The sequence below is a fragment of the Gorilla gorilla genome, chromosome 13, assembly GCF_029281585.2.
Source record: "Gorilla gorilla gorilla isolate KB3781 chromosome 13, NHGRI_mGorGor1-v2.1_pri, whole genome shotgun sequence".
Lineage (NCBI taxonomy): Eukaryota > Metazoa > Chordata > Mammalia > Primates > Hominidae > Gorilla > Gorilla gorilla.
Genome location: NC_073237.2, coordinates 39,002,405 through 39,025,682, shown reverse-complemented (window position 1 = coordinate 39,025,682; position 23,278 = coordinate 39,002,405). Strand labels below are relative to the sequence as shown.

The window sequence follows — 23,278 nt, the reverse complement described above, 5'->3', positions numbered from 1 at the left end:
ATGACTTCTGAGCAGTGAAATTAAGTTGTCTGCAAAGCTGTCTTTGGGATCAAGGCAAATAAAGTGATCTGCAACTAATGGATGCTTGGCATAGCCCTGGGACATTACACGGAGTGCCTTGGAGGTGTTACTTCAAGCAAATCACTCAAACATTCTATACTTTAATCTCTCCATTTGTACAAGGCAGAAATTATATACCTGCTATGTCTTTATCTCCCAAGAGTACCTTAGAGACTTGTAAAATTTATCCATACTTCTAAAGCATTTCAAAAGAAAATTGAACATGTAGGAAATCAGAATAATCTCGTCATGTCATATTCCATACAGATTAAAAATATTCCTATCCTCAGATTGACTAACACCAACCTAAGCAATTTGTCTTAAAGGAATTATCCAAAAGATGGAATGTACTATAGTCAATGAACAAAGATATTCTTTTAAGAATAATTTACAATAAAACACATGAAAGCAAGCTATGATATTTGATATATAAATAATAGAAATATGTTTAATTGATTCACAATTTTGAACTATTAAAAGTAATGATAATAAAATTAAGGTGACATCATTGAAAATTACTTAGTATTACATAAAGTAAAAATGAACACTATTAACTAATACCCAAATTATGTGTTCTATAAGAATGAATACTAGGGCCTGGCGCAGTGGCTCACACCTGTAATCCCAGCACTTTGGGGGGCCAAGGTGGGCAGATCACCTGAGGTCAGCAGTTCAAGACCAGCCTGGCCAACATGGTGAAACCCCGTCTCTACTAAAAATAAAAAAGTTAGCCAGGCATGGTGGTGTGTTCCTGTAGTCCCAGCTACTTGGGGAGGCTGAGACACGAGAATCACTTGAACCCAGAGGCAGAGGTTGCAGTGAGCCGAGACTGTGCCACTGCACTCCAGCCTGGGCGACAGATCAATACTCTGTCTAAAAAAAAAAAAAAAAAAAAAAAAAAAGTAGAAGAATGAATACTTGAAGAGATATGCAAAATTAAAATGAATGATGTGTTTTGGTAGTGAGGTGCGTGATATTTATTTATTACATTTCTTAAACATCCTATAATGTTATATAGTATTTATCTTTTTAACATTTTAAAATTAGAATTTTAAGATGAAAGAAATAAGGACACACATAGTTAACATGCTAGAATATTGCCTTTATTTTTTTGCTCCTGCTATTCTGTTTTTCCTTTCTTCCATTTCCTAGACTCAGCCAATACCACCATCTTCACTGGAAGCTTTCTCTGTAACTCACAGGAGTTTTTAAAGGTTTGTCATTCATTGTGTTCTGATAGTGAAAGTATTCCAGAAGGGCTTGCAGGCTCTGTCTAGCTGTCTCCCATCCTGGCTGCTCTTGGGTCATCCACACCACTGGCTGTAAAATGCCAACAAGAAAATTAATGGAGCATTTGCCTACACCCTGATTCCTCCCTAAGGAAGCCTGTCTCTGGGGAGCCACTAAAAGGACAGGAAAAATGTGCAGAAATCTCATGGGAATGGGAAGATGTGAAGACAGCTGGTGAATTTGGCAAACCCATATCCCTGCAGAAACCTGTCATGCAGAAATAATGTGACCTGATTCTCTATGAATATGAATTTTATTGGACTAAAAATGAAGGGAGCATCTCACTTTGTGAGTGCAGCTGTTTTTTAAAAAGTGTGCCAGACATACCCAGAACTTTGTATGCATGATCTCATTTAATTCTCATGATAACCCAAGAGAGAGAAAACATAATGCCCATTTTAGCAGTGAAAAGAATGGAGCCCTGAAAGAGTTAATTACTTTCCCAGTGACACACTAGTGATGCCTGAGCCTTCAACAATTCTGTGCGGTCTCAGAAGATAGTGTAACTAGGGTTATGCAGAAAATCCAGCAAAAGAACCAAACAAAATACTCTTCTCCTCCATATCAGGAAAGTCACAATCGTGCCATTGGAGCAATCATGGACATGAAACAATAGTTCAGGGCCTTTATTTTAAGCTGCTGCTATTTGTCAGTTAGATACCTTTTAAGAATACAAGCTTTCCTAATCAAACTAGCAAGTGTTGGCCTCCTATTTTTCTTCTTTAAACAACTGAAATAATACTCCTAAGATGAAGTAAAGCGTATCATGTTTAAGACCTCGTCTCTGGATTTTATTGTGTAATACCTCATCTTATAGCTAATGTGAGCAGTAAATGTCCATAATCCTAAGTTTAGCCTGTAACCCAATGTCCCATGTGCATATATTTGGTTTCTTTCTATTTGCCTTTTTAGAAACATGTGGAGTTAATTTCTGGATACTCCTTTTGTCTTTATATCTCGTAGCATCTAGGCCAGAAAGCTCACGTCGTAGGTGGAAGAGTATAGGCAATTTACATATATGATGAAATAATAAAGATAAAAAAGATTCTTCATTGTCCCCCATATGCCAGCCCTGGTTCTGGATCATGTTACACATTTTGTCAGTCTTTACAACTGGCCTTCACTATAGATAGTAGTATTTCCATTTGCATCTGTGAGAAGGGTAAGGTTTAGTAACTTTCTCAACAAGATCACACTAGTGGTAAATTGGCAGCGTCAAGAATCTGAAACCAACATTTAAAGTCTTTTGCAAATGCATCAATATTCCTGATCTTCCCCCAGAGTATCTCAAACGCAATAATACAGCCCATACCTCACTTCCCTGCTGGCTTTGATATGGTGCACAGATTCTTGATTGTAAGCAGCAGAAACTGACTAATTAAATTTATTTTAAAGGATATGAGATACCTCAAATCATTAGCAAGGCTGCAGATTGAGCCATGGAAAAACAGCAGGAACAAAAACAGCTCCCAAGACCCTAGGCACAATTATGCCACAGAACTAGTCCTGTGAAGATAACATTGCTGCTATCATCAACCACTTGATGACGGAGCTTGCATCCCTACCAGGACCACTGGCATTGAACACTGTCTTTGCCTTTGGCCATTGCTACCCTGAAAACTCAGATAGCTGCCTCTTCAACTGCAGCCTTCCACTAATATGAGCCTCTCATTGTCTCTGATTCTTTGCTTGATATTTCCTAAGTTGACGTTAAAGTGGGGTAAGGAGTGTCTTGTTGAACCAATGTCACACATCCATACTCTAGCCACAATGAGCACTGGGATATAAAGACGCTGACATTTTCAGCTTCTGTTGTCATATATTGACTGTCACTGTCTTTCACCAAAATGCTGGTCATTACCAGTTCTCCCACTGTCTCTGAGAAATGTCAACAATGCATTTGAGTTTTTGTTTCTTACTCTTTTGGATTAAGAACATATAGGTTTCCTTTTAAAATGCAAAGAGAATCACCTAAAGAGGAAAACACACTGCTATCAACAGGCCAAATCCTTAGTTTCTTTGTAAGATGACCTCAAGCAAAAATCAAAGCTCTAAAGATGAAATATAAAAAAAAAAAAAAAAGTTGGTTCAGGTTTAAGTGTAAGAAAATAGTCTGGGAAAAGAATAATTTCTAAAGGAAGGTAAAACTGTTTTTGTTGTTCAATTATCTGTTTTGCAGACCTGGGAAGTCGTGGTGGAGAAAGTAACTGAAAGGAAAATGAGACAATGTGAATGGAAAGTAAGTGACAAATGGCCATGCATTCATTCAATCCTTGATTCAACAAATATTTTTGACTGTGTATGCTGTCAGGCATAGAAACAGGTGCTGGAGATAAAAATATGTGTAAAATTGCTCACTTTCTTCATAACGTTTGCTTTCTTCATGTATAGGCTGCTCGGCAGCTCACAGACATTTACCTGTCAGGAGCTAATTCTCTGGAAACCAAACTCCTTTTCTTCTAAAAATATCTACCTGACATAAAATGAAACTAGATTGCACTACTTCAGTGTTTAATATTCTGAAATCATAATTTTAGCCATAAATGCTGTTTCTTTCAAGTGATTGCTGTCTGGGGATTCTCATAGCAGCCTTAAGTTGGGGAGTAGTCAGATCCTTCCCTGGCTGTCACTGGCTTGCTTAAGTGACCCCAAGCAAATGAGTTAAGCATCTCTGGGACTTGGCTTTTTTATCCTTAAAAGAGGGATAAAAATATCAGCCACCTGTTGTGAAGATCAGGGAGCTAATATGTCTCAGAGCTTTCAAATATCTGGCTCTAAGCCTTTTGCTATCTACGTATTAAGAACAAAGACAAGTCCTCATTGCTTTCACCCAAATGCTGCATTCAAAGGAGGAAAAAATTACAATATTTGAGTTCTACAAGGCTTGAAGGTTATTTTGTATTAGTTTGAATTTCAAACTGTTTTTCTCTGTTGTACTCTTGGCACTGCCATTTTTTAAGTACAGCACTTCATTTGCATAATAATTACAAAGTTTAACAAATAGCATTAATGTCTGAAAGAAAGAGGTGCACTCCATTTAAATTACTGACAGTATTACATTACACATTTTAACTGCAATTTTTTTAAAAGAAAGCTATTCCATCCTAATGTGCTATACAGATTCCCAGAGCTCAGCATTATTTGTGCTTTAAGAAGGTAAAATCTCTTCCTGTGCTCTTTAGTGACTTCTAAAACCCTATTCATAAATACTGATTAGGCACTCTTTCACCATAGGACAGAGCTCTATTGGCACAACTCCCTACTCAAAGCCAAATTGGAAATGTTAGTATAGTAAATTAGGCCAAATGTCCTAGCTGTACTGTACAGGAAAGATCATCTTTAATAAACAGATGCTAATGTAGCACTTGGATCACTTATCGCTGTAAATGTCAACCCTTGGCCTTGATTCCAGGAAGTTTGAAAAAAAAAAAAGACATTCAATGAATGTGTGCTATTTTAATGAAAAAGAAGAATAAAGAGCAAACCTGAAATACACCATTTGTTTTTTGAAAGAGTGTTGAATTTGAACAGAAACTCACTGCTTAATAGTAGTATGAGGAGAGAAAAGGAAAAAATGAAAAGACTTTTAATTCTTCCTGCTTATGCCCATGTTGTATTTGTTTTGTTTTGTTTTTATCCAGCTTTGTTCCTTTGTGGATTATAAATAATGTATTTTTAACTAGTTTTCTTTTCTCCTCAATTGTTTGTCCATAATTTCCTTTGAACAAACTTAGATCCACTAGAAATAAAGTATCCTTGATTCTGATTCCCTGCAAGCCATCCTACCACTTCTCCACTCATATGCTTTTATATCCAGGCAAAACATGCAAACACAGATCACACAACTCATGGGCAAACAACGTAAAAAATTCTATTAGAAAATCATATTAATTAGTAATTATTGTTTTATCCCTATATTTGGCCTAAGATAAGACAGCCTACTTTTAATTATAAAATATGTCTTTAGAGAGCATATAGGCATTTCAAAGAGAGAGACTATGCACATATGCACATATTATTTACCTCATATAAATAATGTATAAAAAATTTGATCTGGCTTGGTAGCTTGTCCAAGCATCCTAACCTACCTATGTTAACCACCTATGACTGGTTCAATTATTTGACCTGAAAAGGTGAAGTGCAGTAACTAAAAGTAATCACGTTTTCCTGATTTCCAACCAAACACCAACCACTTGTTAGACCTTACAAGTCACTTAAATTTCCCAAGACTCACGGTCTTCCGTACACTGGTGATGACAGCACCTGTCTCATAGTTGCACTATGAAAGTGATGAACATGAAAGACTCAGTAAAATGCCATTGGCATGTAGATGGATCCCAAGAAACAGGCAATATTGCCATCATTATTTCTAAACTGAATTATTTTGAGTCTTACTCATTAAGAAATTGTTATTTTATTCCCAGCTTTAGTCTGAAACATTGAACTCCTTATTGATAATTAATCACTATTTCAATGAAAAATTATGACTTGGTACTGGTATACCTTTAGTCTTAAATTTTCCCCACATATGATGTTTCTGGTTTATTTTTATTTTTTATTACATTTATTTCAAACTTTATCTTCTAAAACTTTAAAAATACTTTAGTAGTACTTAGCATTGTGAATGTCATGGTGTTTTCATTCAAAGTAAAATAATTTGTGTTATAATTTTTTCATAAGGTACAAATTATGTGATTTATCATGGGAAGATATCTATGATAGAAATCTAAAGGATTATGCTAGAGAAGCTTCTCTACTGTATCAATAATACGTTAGGTAAATTCTGAAAAGAGCTTGATATAACCTTGATCATAATAACTACAGTGATAGCTGAGGTTTCTAAATTCTTTGATTCTCCCTACTCTGTGTCAGGACCCATTTTATGTCCTCCAAAAGACATATTTCTAACCTTTACCACAGCCATTCAGTAGAATAACTATATTCCTACTTTAATATAAGAACTCCTGAAGGTGAAATAAGTCATGAGGACACATAACTACAGGAGTCATCACCTGGATTTAAACCTAGGCTTTTTTTGTCTCATACATCTATGTCTTTTATTTTATCATTCTGTATTCTAATATTGAATTATAGAGATGCTTTGCTTAGTAATATTGATTGTTCAGGTATAATATTCCCCCACACAGTTATTTTTGATAGGTAAATTAGAGGTTATTTCTGTATGCATAAAAGGAAAAAAATTTTGTTTTATGTCCTTTGTATGTGATATGGATCTTTATGGGATCATTTTACTTGACTGCAACAGTTATTTTTAATTGTAGATGTTACTAAAAAAAAGGATTAATCATTTCATAGTTCAATTCCAAGGAAAGATAGCACCATATGGATTCTCTAGGTAAACTGAGTCAGGATGCAGTCCTCATAACATAGGGTTAAGTGGAGTCTGATATTATCTTGAGATGTGGATTCAGGACAGGTAAGGCAGCAACAACCACGTAACCATGTAAACATGGAACATACAAAACGCATTATAGTTCCTGGGTAGAGGGCAGTATGTTCCTAAGTTTATGTATAAATAGCTTAAAAACAAGCAAGTCAGCTATAGCAGGTACTGGAATCTTCAAGACGGTGAGGCTTTGCCAAGGATGAAATAGGTTCTATGTGAAAAAGATTTGATGTTGCAAAATAACCCAACAATGGCATTGTAGGAGCTTCAGTGGCTCAAATGTGAAGAGTTACTGAAAATTGGGGATGCTGTTTAGAATTCATGTTAAGACGTTAGGGAAGACAGAAATTTCAAATGGATTTCATTATTTAGTTTTCTACAAAGAAAAAAGACAAAATTATAAATATACATTTTATAGGTTAAACATTAATTTGAAGATGTGATGTGGTGTATTCTATATAAAAGTAATCAGAAAGAGGTAACACAGTATTAAAATAACCTATGATGGTTTCAAAAGAATATTAAAATAAATGGACATATAAGAAAATCAGAGATAATTTTGAAATATGCTGTTATATAATATCAGTATTATTTGTTTGAGAAATTTCCGCAAAGCCCTTAAATATTTACACCTTGAGAGCAAGCAGTATTCAATGAGCATTCATCCAACAAATAGAACTGAATTCCCCTATATGCTTAGTGAGCACTCCTGATTGCTTAATTAATGTTGATTTTTCTGACATTTATCATTGTTCTTTTCTTTCAAGAACACCAATTTTTCAGATGTTTATGCCTTGTCCATTTGTAGAAAATATGTTGATCAAACAGGTTATGTCATTCCCTTTGGTCCAGGGCTCAGATTGTAATTTAAGTTTACCAATCAGAGTGAAGGGATGGGTTGATTTTCTTTGCTGGGTGAGGAGAGTATTATTTTCTCTCTGAATGTTCTTTTCTTCATCTATGAGCATATCTAGCTCTCTCTCCTAGAGGAGAGGGACAAGGAATCTTAGTAATCTGAATGTTACAGGCAGTTGTGTTGCAACTACTAGATGAGTCAGCTTCAGTATAAAGCTGTTCCAAACATAAGAAAATATATATAGATGGAAAAATGCTGGATCTTAGATAACACCACTTAGCCCACTTATTTGCAGAGCATCACATGTCTGGAATCCATCTTACCTTTTATTAGTTAAGCCAATTTGTAGCTATGTTTTCTGCCATTTGTAGTTAAACGGATCCTAAATGCACATGATTTTTGCTGTGTATTGCAGATATTCAGAAAAAACAAAATTTCTGCTCTCGAGGAGCTTATACTATAAGGGAACAAATAGATATATACATTATTACACAGATAAAATTGATGTATTTTATTATATACACATATAAAAATCACATAAAGATACATACATAATTAGAAAAACAATAAGATAAATGTCATTGAAGATGTTTTCCACCCTCATACAACCAACACTCACCTATCACATTCTTCCTACTGCAGGCAGAACATGAAAGAAGCCACTATTCAGAAGAATTTCAGACCATAGCTTGCCCAGTATCAGACATGAAATGCACATTCAATGGCTTTCAGAAGCAGAAGTGGCAATGAATACAAAAACATTACCCTCAATGAACATGAGGGTACTCAGCATCTGCGTAGGAGATTATTACATAGAAAGATGTATTAATTCTCACAGATCTCTGTTGAGAAAAATAATAAGTATTTTGTTAGAAATTGTATATGATTTTAAATTTCACTTATCTGATAATCTGTTTTTGCTAAAATATATATTGAATACCTACCAAGTGTTATGGAAGCACTGTGTTTATGAATTTTTGTTGAAGTGGGACATAGTTATGAGTAGTCTTCATAGAGTTATTCAATATTCGAGGCAAGAATTCATCATAAATATGGGAAAGTTAGTCAATAGTAATGAATATTTATTGAGCACTTACTATGTGGCAGACATTTTTCTAGAAGAAGCAGCACAGAACAAAAGAGGCAAAATCTGTTTTTATAATGAGGCTTATATTCGGAAGGGTTGAAAGAGTTAAGATCATGAACAATGTAAATTACATCGGATGATAAAGTGATATGTGCTGGAAATAATGAAGTGAGATAAGGAGTACTTGAGTTGGTTAAGGGAAGGGAGATCATAATTTCAGATAAGGTAGCCAGGGAAAACCTTGCTTAACAGGTGATATGACAGGAAACATATCTAAGAAAGAGCATTCTAGATGAAAGAACTAGCAGTACAAAGACCCTGGAGTTGGAGAGTATCTTGCATGTTCAAAGAACAGAAAGATGGCAAAGTGCACCTAGAAGAGAGTAGGCAAACAAGCTGAAGAAGATATAATGGAGTCCTAAATTAGAGAAGGCTTAAGGTGAGGGCCTTTGCAAGTACTTTTACTTTTACTCTAAGTGAGAAGGGAGGACACTGGACATTTTGAAGTCAAGAGTGACAGAATCTAAGTTAAGTTTCAACAGGATTATCTTGCTGCAGGGTTAAGAAAAGGTGGGAATAAAGAAAGAGCATAGTATGTTTAGAAAACAAAGAGTGGCCAAGGGAAGGGTATGAGTGTGCTGTAGTGGGAGTGAGATTGGCAAAAGAGATAGGAACTATGTTACAGTGGACCTTTATCTCTTTGATAATAATTGTGGACTTTTTTGCAGGTGATACATGTTAAACCTAAGAGTAGCATGATCACATTTATATTTCAGAAATCACAGGCTAGGGCAGCATTTCTCTCTCCAGGAGAGAAATAAGAGTGAAGCAGAGAAAACTGTCAAGGGGCTCTGATTTTTACAACTTTGTTTAGCTACCAATGAAAAAGATTAAATATAAACAGTAATTTAAACAAAAAGAAGTTTAAACATTTTTAGTCTAGGGTTATCAAAGTGGTTCCTCAACCAACAAAGACTTAGACTTTTTCTGTATCATTAGATTATCATCCTCGACACTTGTCATTTATGTTATGATCCAAGATTGTTGTTCCATTTCCATCCATCATATGTGTATTCTAGCCAGTAGAAAGAAAGAATGAGAAAAGTATGTCACCTCCCCTTTAAGGACATGTCCCAAAATTTGCTTACACCATTTCTAATTATATCTTTTTTTGTCAAGAATTTGGCTTCAAGAATTTGGCTTCATCTAGCTGTCAGCGAAGCTAGAAAATGAACATTTTATTTTGTATAGCTACATACCCAGCTAAAATGCAGTTTCTGTTGCTGGGGGAGAAAGAAAAAAAAATGATATTGAGGACGACTATTTGAATCTCACTCAGAGACTAGTCCAGGTGAGGTTTGCTATATTCCCGATCTCAATTGCTGTTTCTGCAGGTAGAGGATAGCATGTAAATTTAAGCAAGGTTTACAAAGGAAATCAGCCAGATTTGGTGAACAATTAGATCTACAGGATGATTAAAAAATGCATCTAATTTGAGGTTTTGACTTGAAAGTGATTTTATGACAAGGTCATTAGGCGAGATAATGTCTTAGGCTGTTAGGGCTGCTATAACAAAATACCATAGACTGAGTGACTCATAAACAAAAGAAATTTGTCTTTCACAGTTCTGAAGGCTGGAAAGATCAACATCATGATGCCAGGTGGTTTGGTGTCTGATTAGAGCTAGCTTCCTTATTGATGGCAATCTTCTAGGGCATAATGTGGACAAGGAAGTTAGGTTGCGTTTACAAGGACACTAATCCCATTCTTTAGGGCCCCACTCTCATGACCTAACCATCTCTCAAAGATCCCACTTCCTAATCACATTACCTTAGTGGTTAGGATTTCAACATACAAATTTTTGGGAGGAACACAAATATTCAATCCATAGCATGTGAGGATTCCTGGAGAAGAAATAGGTATGTAAAAAATATGTTTGATTTTGTACAGATTTTATTTGAAATACTTCATGATAGTTGGTATCTGGAAGAAATTCTTATTTTTACATTATATTTATTTCTTAAAAGAGTAATGTAAACCACAGGACATAAATTCCTTAGAGGGTAATAGTACTATCGGAGTGGTGGAATTCATTTGGTTTTCAGTCCTGGAAATTGCTCTAGGAAATGTATTTCTGTTTACTTATAAGCTACCTGTTATTTTATTCTTGACCCTTCTGGCATTTGCTAGCATGCAAGCATAGGTTACTAACTCACTCAAAGCAATTTAATTTTGTTTTAGAGAGAAATAATGCTAATAAAATGTCTTAAAGTCTGACCTCTATTCTTTTGTATCTCCTGTGGCAATTATCTAGTCAGGAACCTGTAGAAATAAGAGACTTCCTGAAACCAATACAACATCAAAAGCAAACAGTGTGTAATAGCATTTTTGCCATTTCTTTCTGTCAACAGAGATGCTTGAACCATAAATGCCGATTAGTATTGCAGAGCTTAGGGTATCACGTTTGTAAGTAGGAGCCAGAAGAATACAAAGAGTTGTTTGCTCTGCTCTCTACCTGTCTTTTAGCCTTCTCAGTTTCCATCTTTCTATAGGCATAATCCTGAAAACCTGGAAGACTCCAAGAAAAAAACTCTGAAAAAAAAAAAAGAAAAAATAGCAATTTATTATGTGAAGTGAAATAAAACAGGCATAGAAAGACAAATACTACGTACCCTCACTTACATGTGGAATACAAAACTGTTGAACTCACAGGTTACCATTTGGATGTGATCCAATTCAAAGTGATTAAAAATGAGAGGACCACTTACCAAGTTGAGATGAGTAATGAGCCCAATTAAGTCTCATTAGGTCTCCTCACTGGAGAATGCAATACTACAACTAGTACAACTACTATAACTGAAAATTGTTGTTGCTATTGATGTTGTTATCAGATTTCACAGAAAATTCTTCTGGAGCAAATGCCCTTTGGCTTACAAATTTAGGGCTGCAAAACCGTCAGTGGGAAAACAGATGACAAGTTGCTTTGAAAGAATGATTTCTCACGCAATGAACTCATTTAATCCTTATAATTAAATTGAGAAAGAAAATATTCCTATTTTTCCAGATGAAGAACCTGGGGCTCATAGATATTCAATGACTGTGCCAAGTTTACAGAGCTAGAGTATGAAAGAGTAAGAATTTGAACCAAGGAATATCTGATTTCAAAGCTTTCGATTGTTTTCGACTATACCATGCTTCTCATACAGATCTCAGACTCATTGAACAGAGTATACTTTATATTACACATTATTTCAATTTTCAAAGTGCTTACTATGCAATGTAAATCTTTATTGTACATTTATGCAAATTATTATATTCTACTGTCAGAGCAGAATTCACTAGTCATAGGTCCCTTTTCTATAACACAAGACTATTGTGCACTTTGCTAAGTTTTGTTTGATAAATGTATGGCTTGTTTATTTATTCAAATTGTCATTGAGTGCCTACTACAATACTGTCAGATAATGAGGGCATAAACATGAATGAGCTATAATGCCTCCCATCAAGGAATCCTAGTAAAATGGGAGAAACAGGCAAACAGACCAAACGTGTAATGAAAATGTCTGAACATAGAAATGATGTAGATAAAGAGTTGTAGGAGAACAAAGGATAAAAGAACCAGGTTGAATTTAAGAAAGATTTCATAAGGAACACAACATTTGGGCTGAGTTTTAAAAGGAAATCATTTAAGGATGAGATTTTAAAGTGGAGAAAAGGGAATCAAACTCTCTTGGCAGAGGAAACACATGTAAACAAACATAATGGTTTGAAACACCAGCTCTGAAGTTAGATTCTTTGGGTTCAAAGGGTGTTTGTCCCTTTTTCTAGATTAGATGAAATACCTTAAGAAGGCTACATACCCTCCATAAGCCTTAGATTTCTTATCTTTAAAATAAGAAAAACGAAGGTTTCTACCATATAGGGTTATTATAAAATACTAGAAATTAAATAATTCACGTAAAAAATGTATCAGAATATCTAACATGCAAGGAACACTCATTAAATATTAGTTAATATTACCTTGTTATTCAGTATGGCGATGCTTCCATTACTTAATAAACTCATTATCTAGTATGGTAAATGGAATATTCTGGTTAAGTATATACTCTAGTCAATAGTTATATTTTATTTGTCAAATTATAATTATCTGAAAATTAGAATACTGAAGATGACTTCAGGGAAGATGGAATAGATGTACTTTTCCCTATTTCTCCCTGCAAGTACAACTAAAAACCGTGAAAGTTATATGAAACAAAAGTAAGAATACTAAAACAGAGAGAGAAAAAGTCATACCAGCTAGGGACTTTGGAATTCAAGAAACCTCATGATATAGTTTGAATGTTTGTCTTCTCCAAATCTTACATTAAAATGTAATCCCCACTGTTGGAGGTGGGTCCTGGTGAAAGATGTTTAGGTCATAAAGATGATTCCTCATGAATGGATTGGTGCTGTCCTTGTGATAGTGAGTGAGTTCTCATGAGACCTGGTTGTTTAAGAAAGCTTGGCACCTCCCCCTTCTCTCTCTCCTGCTCCTTATTTAGCCATGTGATGTGCTGGCTCCTCATTTGCCTTTTGCCATGATGGTAAGTTTCCTGAATCCCTCTCCATAAGCAGATGCTGACACTATACTTCATGTACAACCTGAAGAACTGTGAGCCAATTAAAAATTTTTCTTTACACATTAACTCACTTCCAGTATTTATTTATAGTAATGTGAAAACCGACTAATATAGAAAATTGGTACCAGGAGTAGGGAGTTGATGTAAAGATACTTGAATATGTAGAAGCAAGTTTGGGACTGGATAACGGGCAGAAGTTAGAAGATTTTGTAGAGCTCAGAAGAAGACAGGAAAAAGGGGTAAGTTTGGAGCTTCTTAGAAACTAGTTAAATGTTTGTGACAAAAATGCTGATAGAGACATAGACGGTGAAGTCTAGGCTGATGAGGTCTCAGATGGAAATAAGGAGGTTATTAGGAATTGGAGTAATAATTACCTGTATTACACCCTAGTGAAAAACTTGGCTGTATTGTGTCCATGCCTTAGGCTTTTGTACAAGGTTGAACTTAAGAGTGATGAGCTAAAGTATCTGGTGGAAGAAATTTCTAAGCAGCAAAGCATTCAAGTTGTGGACTGGCTGCTCTGTCAACCTGTGCTTAGATGTGGGAGCAAATAATTGACTTTAAGTTGGAACTTAAAGGGAAGCAGAGCATAAAAGTTTGGAAAATATGTACCCTGGCCATATGGCAGAGAAACAATCCAAACAGACTTTGGAGAAACTTTGGAGAAACCACCCACTAGAGAGATGAGCATATCTAAAAGGGAGCCTAGTACTTATATCCAACACAATGAAAAAAAAAAAATACCTGAAAAGCACTTAAGAAATCTTTGAGACTTCCCATCACAGTTTCAGAGGCCCCAGAAGAAAGAAGGGGTTTCCGGGGCAAGGGCCAGGGCCTTGCTGCCCAGTGCAGCCTCAGGACACTGCTTCCTACATCTTGGTAACTCAGGGTTCAGCCTTGGCTCAAAAGGGGACTAAGTACACCTTGGGCCACCACTCCAGAGTTTGTGAGCAATAAGCCTTGGTGGCTTCCACATGGTGTTAAATCTATAAATGCTCAGAATGCAAACATGAAGGAGGCTTCGTGGCTTCCACTTATATTTTAGAGAATGTATGGAAAAGCTTGGATGCACAGGCAGAAGCCTATTAGAGGGGTGGAGCCCTCATAGAGAACCTCTAGTAAGGCAATCCCAAAGGGAAATGTGGAGTTGGAGTCCCTACACAAAGTCCCCATTTGTGCACTGCCTTGTGGAGCTATGGGAAGGCAGCTGCCACCCTACAGACACCAGAAGGGTAGATTCAGCAGTGGTTTGTTCCCTGCATCTGATAAAGCTGCAGGCACTCAACTCAAACTTGTGACAGCAGCCATGGGAGCTGTACCCTGCAAATCCACAGAAGCAGAGCTGCCCAAGATCTTGGGAGCCCACCCCTTGCACCAATGTGCCTTGGATGAGGGACATAATGAGTATTTTGGAGCTTTCATATTTAATTAATTTTCTGCTGGATTTCAGACTTGCCTGGGGTCTGTTATCCCTTTCTTTTGACCAAGTTCTTCCTTGTGGGATGATAATATTTAACCAATGCCTATATAGCCATTGTGTCTTAGAAGTAAATAACTCAGTTCTTTAACTCACAGGTGGAAGAAACTCATCTCCAGTTAAAACTTTGGATGTTGGACTTGAGGCTGGAAAAAGTTAAGCCTTTGGGGAACTATTGGCAGGGTGTGATTGTATTTTACAATGTGAGAATGACATGAGATTTGAGGGCACAGAGGCAGAATAATATGGTGTGAATGTTTGTCCCCTCTAAATCTTATGTTAAAATGCAATCCCCAATGTTGGAAGTGGGACCTGGTGTGAGATGTTTGTGGCATAGAGACAGATCCCTCATAAATGTCTTGGTGGTGTCCTCAAGATGGTGGGTGCGTTCTCATGAGATCTGGTTATTGAAACGAGTGTGGCACCTCCTCCTTTTTTGCCGCTCCTGATCTCACCATGTAATGTGTTGGCTCTCCTTTGCCTTCTGCCATGATTGTCAGCTTCCTAAAGCCCTGACCAAAAGCAGATACTGGCATAACATTTCACATATACCCTACAGAACCGTGAGCCAAATAACCAAGCCTCAGGCATTTCTTTTAGTAATGCAAAAATTGACTAATACACTACATAATGATGAGCTTCCTCCTGGTTTACTTTTTTTTTTTTTTTTTTTTGCCTCAAATACCTATAAATGGGGCTGAAGAAGCCAGCAAGCTGGAAACATCAATGAGAGAGACATTAAAACAAAACAACGCAAAACAAAACAGGAACTGGGCAACAAGGCTGACTAGAGATAGCCAGGTGAAAGAGCTGGAACTAATGAACTAAGATGACTGGCACATTATTAACAGATCTTTAGAGGGAAGGCACTGAGTGTGGACAGAGGGAAGACACACAAGCTGGGATGAAGGAGGAGAAAGCTGGGAACCCTGTATGGGGCTACTTCATACTGGGACTCATTCCTGGCCCACAGTGATTCTAGGAAAAAGGATGAGTTGAACTAACAAAAAGCAATTCTCTCCACAGGCTTCTGGAATCCCAGGCAGAATGAGACCCCTCAACCACATGGATACTTGAGTTAGCAAGGAAATCTGCTTAAAGAAATGGTAGAGGCAGCATGCCAGCCAGTGTAAAGTCCAGAGGGTTTTGTGTGAGAGTGTCATAGAGGAGCATGGCCAGGAACACCTATCTGCCTAGGCTTGACTTGCTCTCATAAGAGGCTTTAGTCCTAGGGGAACTATTGGAGCTGAGCTCAGCAGGGTGGTCTTGTCCATCAGATGGGGCCAGTCTGACCTGAGCATCCCTTGATCTCCTGTCTTTCCCTGGGGCCCCAGCCTCTGCCGTGCCTGCTTGCAGTATACCATTAGGAGTACTGAGGGTCTGCATCATAGCTTCTGCACTGGTGGACCACATATGACCAATAGAGAACTGCAGTGGGTTGGCCCTGATGACCACACACCAGTCTGCCCATTCCCTCCCCTAACTGTAGCTTCCCATGGGCCCATGGTCACCACCTACGTTGCTTTACTGGCATGTGTGTCCATGGGAGGATTTTGCCTTCCCTGCCTCACCAATGCATGTGTGCACATGCCCCCTGCCCTGCCACTGCTGCGGATGCAAGTGTACTCTACCCCCCAACCCTTCCCCATCTACCTGCCATTGCAGTGGGAGCCTTTATGAGCACAGAGAGTACAGAACTTACCAGTCAAGCCCCTGCCAGCTCCCTGCCCCTGCACCAACACTGATGGTGGAGTGAAACTAGGCATGGAGAACAGCAGACCCTCCCCTGCCCTGAGTGGCCACTTCTGCTTGCATAAATGTACACAGAGGAAGCATACAGTCCTCTGCCCACCAGCACTCTGCCCCCATGCTAACACCACTACCAGGGCAACCATATGCACAGACATCAGCAGGGACCACCCATCCCCCCAGCTATGCTGCCTCAGCAGCTGCTGTGAACACCTGCATGGAGGCCAGCACCCTGGCACCAGCTAGCAGCTGATGAGCATGCACCCCACTGTGCTGCCACTGCCACTTCTGCTAGCATGTGAAAACAAGGATAGATCCCATGAAATGCTCCGGATAATACCACTCATCAGAGTGCTGTGACCAGCAGTCTAGGAACATCTCAGCCCCCAACCCAGCACGGTTGGTTCCTAACCTCTAGGAGGCAGAGAACAAAGCTGGGGTCCGATAACAGTCCCCCAGATTTAGAGAATGTAGTCTAGGAATTATGAGCTGAGCCATGTCCCCCTAAAATCCTCCAGAAATCCTCAGTCAGTTGACTGAACCCACCTTATACTACAATCAATGCTCAAGGTCATCAAATAGGATTAAAAAATAAATCCCATCTAAAGGACGGCAACTTAAAAGATAGAAGAATCATCAGCCCACAAATATGATAAAGAACCAGTACAAGAACCTTGACAACTCAAAAAGCCAGAGTGCCATCTTTCCTCTAAATGACTGCACTAGTTCTCCAGCAAGTGTTTTGAACCAGGCTGAGATGGCTGAAATGACAGAAATAGAATTCAGAATATGGACAGAAACAAAGATCATAGAGATGCTGGAGTACATTGAAACCCAATCCAAGGAAGCTAAGAATCACAATATAATGATAGAAGAGTTGACAGACAAAATAGCCAGTATAGAAAAGAATATAACCAACCATATAGAGCTGACACTAAAAAAATTTCATAATGCAATTAAAACTTTTAATAGCAGAATAAACCAAGCTGAGGAAAGAATCTCAGAGCTTGAAGACTGGCTTTCAGAAATAAGAAAGCCAGGCAAAAATAGAAAAGAAGGAAAAGGAATGAGGAAAACCTCTGAGAAATATGGGACAATGTAAAGAGACCAAATGTATGACATATCAGTGTCCCTGAAAAAGATGAGGAGAATGGAAGTAATGTGGAAAGCATATTTCAGGATATCGCCCATGCGAACTTCCCCAACCAAGCTAGAAAGGCCAATATTCAAATTCAGAAAATTCAGAGAACCCCAGAGAGATACTTCACAAGAAAATCATCCCCAAGAAACATAATGATCAGTTTCTCCAAGGTTGAAATGAAAGAAAAAATGCAGACACAGCTAGAGGGAAAGATTCAGTCACCTACAAAGGGAAGTCCGTCAGACCAACAGACCTCTCATAAGAAACCCTACAAGCCAACAGAGATTGAAGGCATATATTCAACATTCTTAAAGAAAAGAAATCCCAATCAAGAATGTCATATTCTGTCAAACTATGATTTATAAGCAAAGGAGATATAAGATCCTTTTTAGACAAGCAAATGCTGAGGTAATTTGTTACTACCAGACCTTCCTTACAAGAGCCCCTGAAAGAAGAAGTAAATATGGGAAGGAAAGACTGTTACCAGCAACTACAAAAACACACAGAAGTACACAGATCAGTGACACTTTAAAGCAACCATATAAACAAGTCTGCATAATAACCAGTTAACATAATGATGACAGGATCAAATCCACAAATATCAATAATAACCTTGAATATAAAAAGGCTAAATGCCCAAATTAAAAAGCACAGAGTGGCAAACTGAAGAAAGAACTGAGACCCAACAGTATGCTCTCTTCAAGAGGCCCACCTCATACGAAATGACAACCATAGGCTCAAAATAAAGGGATGAAGAAAAATCTAACAAGCAAATAGAAAACAGAAAAAGGCAGGGGTTGCAATCCCAATTTCAGACAAAAAAGACTTTAAACCAACCAAGGTCAGAAAGGACAAAGAAAGGCATTACATAATGGTAAAGGTTTCAATTCAACAAGACCTTATTTTCCTAAATATATATACACCCAACACAGGAGCACCCAGACTAATAAAACAAGTTCTTAGGATCTTTCAAAGGGACTTAGATTCCCACACAACAATTGTGGGAGACTCAAACCTTATTGACAATATTAGACAGACTATCAAGGCAGAAAATTAATAAATATATTCAGGAACTGAACTCAGCGCTGGATTAAATAAACGTGATAGACATCTACAGAACTCTCCACCTCAAAATCAGAATATACATTGTTCTCATCACCACATGGCACATACTCTAAAATTGACCACAGAATCGGACATAAAACAATCTACAGCAAACGAAAAGAGCTAATATCATAACAAGCACTCTCTAAGACTACAGCACAATACAATTAGAAATCAAGACCAAGAAAATCACAGAAAACCATACAATTAAATGAAAATTAAATAATCTGTTTCTGAATTACTTTGGGATAAATAATGAAAGTAGAGCAGAAATTAAGAAGTTTTTTGAAACTAGTGAGAACAAAGATGCAACATACCAGAATCTCTGGGACACAGGGAAGGCAGTGTTAAGAGGAATATGTACAGCACTAAATATCCACATCAAACATTAGAAAGATCTCAACTTAACCATCCAATATCATAACTAAAAGAACTAGAGAACCAAGAGCAAACCAGTCCCAAAGCTAGCAGAAGACAAGAAGTAATCAAAATCAGAGCTGAAGTGAAGGAGGTTGAGACATGGAAAAACATTCAAAAGATCCACAAAATCAGGAAATCAGGAGTTGTTTTTTTTTTTTTTTGAATAAACTAATAAAGAGGCTGCTAGCTAGACTAATAAAAAGGAGAAGAGAAGATCCAGATAAACACAACTGGAAATGACAAAAGATACATTGCCACTGGCCCCACAGAAATACAGATAACCATCAGAGAATATTATGAACATCACTGTGCTCTCTAAACGCTAGAAAATCTAGATGAAATGGATATTATGAACATCACTATGCTCACTAGAAACTAGAAACTAGAATATTGTGAACATCACTATGCTCACTAGAAACTAGAAAATCTAGAAGAAATGGATACATACACCCCAGCCAGGAGGTGGTTTTTTGAAAAAAATTAATAAAAAGGATAGATTGCTAGCTAGGCTAAAAAGGAAGAAAGAAGATCCAAATAAGAATAACCAGATATGTAGAGGGGGATATTACCACTGACCCTACAGGAATACAAATAATTATCAGAAACTATTATGAATACCTGTATATACACAAACTATAAACTCTAGAAGAAATGGATAAATTTCTGGACACATACACCCTCCCAAAACTGAACCTGGAAGAAATTGAATCCTTCAACAGACAGTAATGAGCTCTAAAATGGAAGCAGTAATAAATAGCCTACTAATCAAAAAAAAAAAAAAAAAAAAAAAAAAAAAAAAAAAGCCCTGATGGAAGGATTCAAAGCTGAATTCTACCAGATGTATAAAGAAGAGATGATACCCTTCCTACTGAAACCATTTCAAAAAATTGAGGAGGGGGACTCCTCCCTAACTTATTTTATGAGGCCAGCATCATCCTGATACCAAAGTCTGGCAGAGACACAACAACAAAAAAAGAAAATTTCAAGCCAGTATCCTTATTGAAGATTGATGCAAAAATCCTCATAAAAACATCCGGCAAACCAAATCCAGCAGCAAATCAAAAAGTTTATCCACCACGATCAAGTAAGCTTTATCCCTGGGATGCAGGTTAGTTCAACATACGCAAATCAATAAACGTGACCCATCACATAAACAGACCTGAGGTCGAAAACCACATGATTATCTCAGTAGATGCAAAAAAGGCTTTCAATAAAATTTAAGACATCCCTTAATGTTGAAAATGCTCAATAATGTAGGCATTGAAGGAACATACCTCAAAATAATAAGAGCCATATATGACAAACCCACAGCCAACATCATACTGAATGGGAAAAACTGGAAGCATTTCCCCTTGAAAATCAGCACAAGACAAGAATGCCCTCTCTCATCCTATTCACCACAGTATTAGAAGTACTGGCCAGGGCAACCAGGCATGAAAAAAAAAAAAAAGGCATTCAAATAGGAAGAGAGGAAGTTAAACTATCCCTGTTTGCAGATGACATAATTCTGTATCTAGAAAACCCCATAGTCTCTATCCAAAAGCTCCTCTAGCTAATAACTTCAGCAAAGTCTCACAACACCAAAGCAACATTAAAAAAATTACTAGTATTCCTGTACACACAACAATAGTCAAGCCAAAAGCCAAATCAGGAACTCAATCCTAATCACAATTACCACAAAATGAATACAATACCTGAGAATACAACTAACCAGGGAGGTAAAAGAGCTCTACAAAGAGAACTATAACAGTCCCATTCCAAGTGGGAAAAATTGGCCAAAACAAGGAAGCTGTAGGCCCCATGGAAGTCCAAAAGCCAACAGGGCAGCCATCAAATCTTAAAATTCCAAAATAATCTCCTTTGACTCTATGTCTTACATCCAGGGCATCCCTGTGCAAGTGGTGGGCTCCCAAGGCCTTGGGCAGCTCTGCCCCTGTGGATCTGCAGGATACAGCCCCTGCAGCTACTTTCATGGTCTGGCATTGAGTGCCTGCAGCATTTCCAGGTGCATGGTGCAAACTGTCAGTGGATCTACCATTCTAGGGTCTGTAGAACAGTTGCCGTTTTCTCACAGTTACACTAGGCAGTACCCTAGTGGGGACTCTGTGTCAGGGGTCCAACCCCACATTTCCCCTCTTCATTACCTGAGTAAAGTTTCTCTATGAGGGCTCTGCCTCTGTGGCAGATTTCTGTCTGGACATGCAAGGATTTCCATACATCCTCTGAATTCTAGATGGAGGCTCCCAAAGCTCAACTTTTGTCTACTGCAGACCTGCAGTCCCAACACCACATGGAAGCCACCAAAGCTTGGGGCTTGCAACCTCTGAAACAATGGCCCAAACCATTCCTTGGACCCTTTTAGCCACAGCTGGAGCTGGAGTGGCTGGGACACAGAGCACCAAGTCCCAAGGCTGCACTGAACTGCAGGGTCCCGAGCGTGTCCCAAGAAACCATTTTTCTCTCCTATGCCTTCGGGCCTGTGATGGGCAGGGCTGCCTCAAAAATCTCTATGTGACATGGAGACATTTTCCCCTTTGTCTTGGCTATTAACTTTCAACTCCTCTTTACTTACACATATTTCTGCAGCCAGCTTGAATTTCTCCCCCCAAATTTTTTTTTATTTTTCTACGTCATGGTCAGGCTGCAAATTTTCCAAACTTTTGTGCTCTATTTTGATTTTAACTAAAAGTTCCAGTTTCAGATAATCTCTTTGTCAATGAATGCAACTGAATGCTTCCAGAATCAGCCAGGTTACCTCTTGAAAGCTTTATTTCTTAGTAATTTCTTCCACAAGATACCCTAGACCATCTCTCTCAAGTTCGAAATTCCACAGATCTCTAGGGCAGAAGCAAAATGCCCCCTGTCTCTTTGTTAACACATAGTGTGAGTGACCTATACTCCAGTTCCTATCAGTTCCTCATCTCCATCTGAGACCCACCTCAGCCTGGATTTCATTGTCCATATCACTATCAGTATTTGGGTCAAAACCATTCAACAAGTCTCTAGGAAGTTCTCAATTTTCCCACACCTTCATGTTTTTTTCTGATACCTCCAAACTGTTTCAACCTCTACCTGTTACCCAGTTCCAAATTTGCTTCCACATTGTTAGGTATCTTTGTATCAGTACCGCACTCTCAGTACCAATTCTCTATATTAGTCCATTCTCACACTACTATAAAGATATTAACTAAGACTGGATAATTTGTTAACAAAAGAGGTTTAATTGACTCACAGTTCTGCATGGCTGGGGGAGGCCTCAGGAAATTTACAATCATGGCAGAAGGTGAAGGACAAGAAAAGCATGTCTTACAGGGCAACAGGAGAGAGATAGAGATCAGGAAAACTGCCACTTTTTAACCATCAGATCTCATGATAACTCACTATCATGAGAACAGCATGGTGAAAACTGCCGCTATGATCCAATCACTTCTCATCAAGTCCCTCCCTTGACACATAGGGATTGCAACTGGAGTTGGAATTTGAGAGGGAGCACAGAGCCAAATTATATCAAACCCTCATTACCTAGTCTAAGCTAATTACCTCAAAAAGGCTGTATCTCTAAATATCAACCCATTGGGGGTTATGGCTTCAACTGATAAATTTTAGGAAGGTGTAAGCATTCAGTCCATACTAAACTGGTTTTCTCGCATTCAGTCCATACTAAACTGGTTTTCTCCATCCAAACATTACATACACAAAAAGACCCATATCCACACCCACACCATTGAGAACCAGGAAGGGATACTGGACTTTAATCTGTACAAAGTCCAATAAAATACTTTGAACACTTTCCCCCTCAGGCCCACCCCACTAACAACTGGTCTCATGTCAGAGAAAACCTAGAAGGAAACTGAAACTTTCAACCTTACTGGGTAGTAATTAGGCCCCCAGACCTACAGTGTTCGTGAGGCTACATGGTGAGACTTGACATCTATTCAGCACTGCCATCCAGTAGTAATGAGGTGCCCCTTCTGTACCTTATGAAGGAGGTACTTGAGAAGATCCTAAGGAGATTCAGACTTTTGACCACCACCCAGTGATAATGAAGACATCATTTTTTTTTCACTC

The 23,278-nt window shown here is 37.9% G+C and overlaps 1 long non-coding RNA gene across 2 annotated transcripts in view; it reads right to left on the bottom strand.

The window, feature by feature from the left end:
- Positions 1 to 1,143: 1,143 nt before the first annotated feature.
- LOC129524506 (uncharacterized) overlaps positions 1,144 to 23,278 on the bottom strand; it is a 51,977-nt gene continuing 29,842 nt past the window's right edge. The window contains exons 4-7 of one of the 2 annotated variants that reach the window (XR_008668254.2): positions 11,216 to 11,292; positions 8,233 to 8,406; positions 7,937 to 8,070; positions 1,156 to 1,380 (exon numbers count right to left, since the gene is read on the bottom strand). This is a non-coding gene — a long non-coding RNA (uncharacterized lncRNA). Of the gene's footprint in view, positions 1,381 to 7,936; positions 8,071 to 8,232; positions 11,293 to 23,278 lie in introns of both variants that reach the window. The other variant, XR_008668255.2, reaches the window with a different exon arrangement.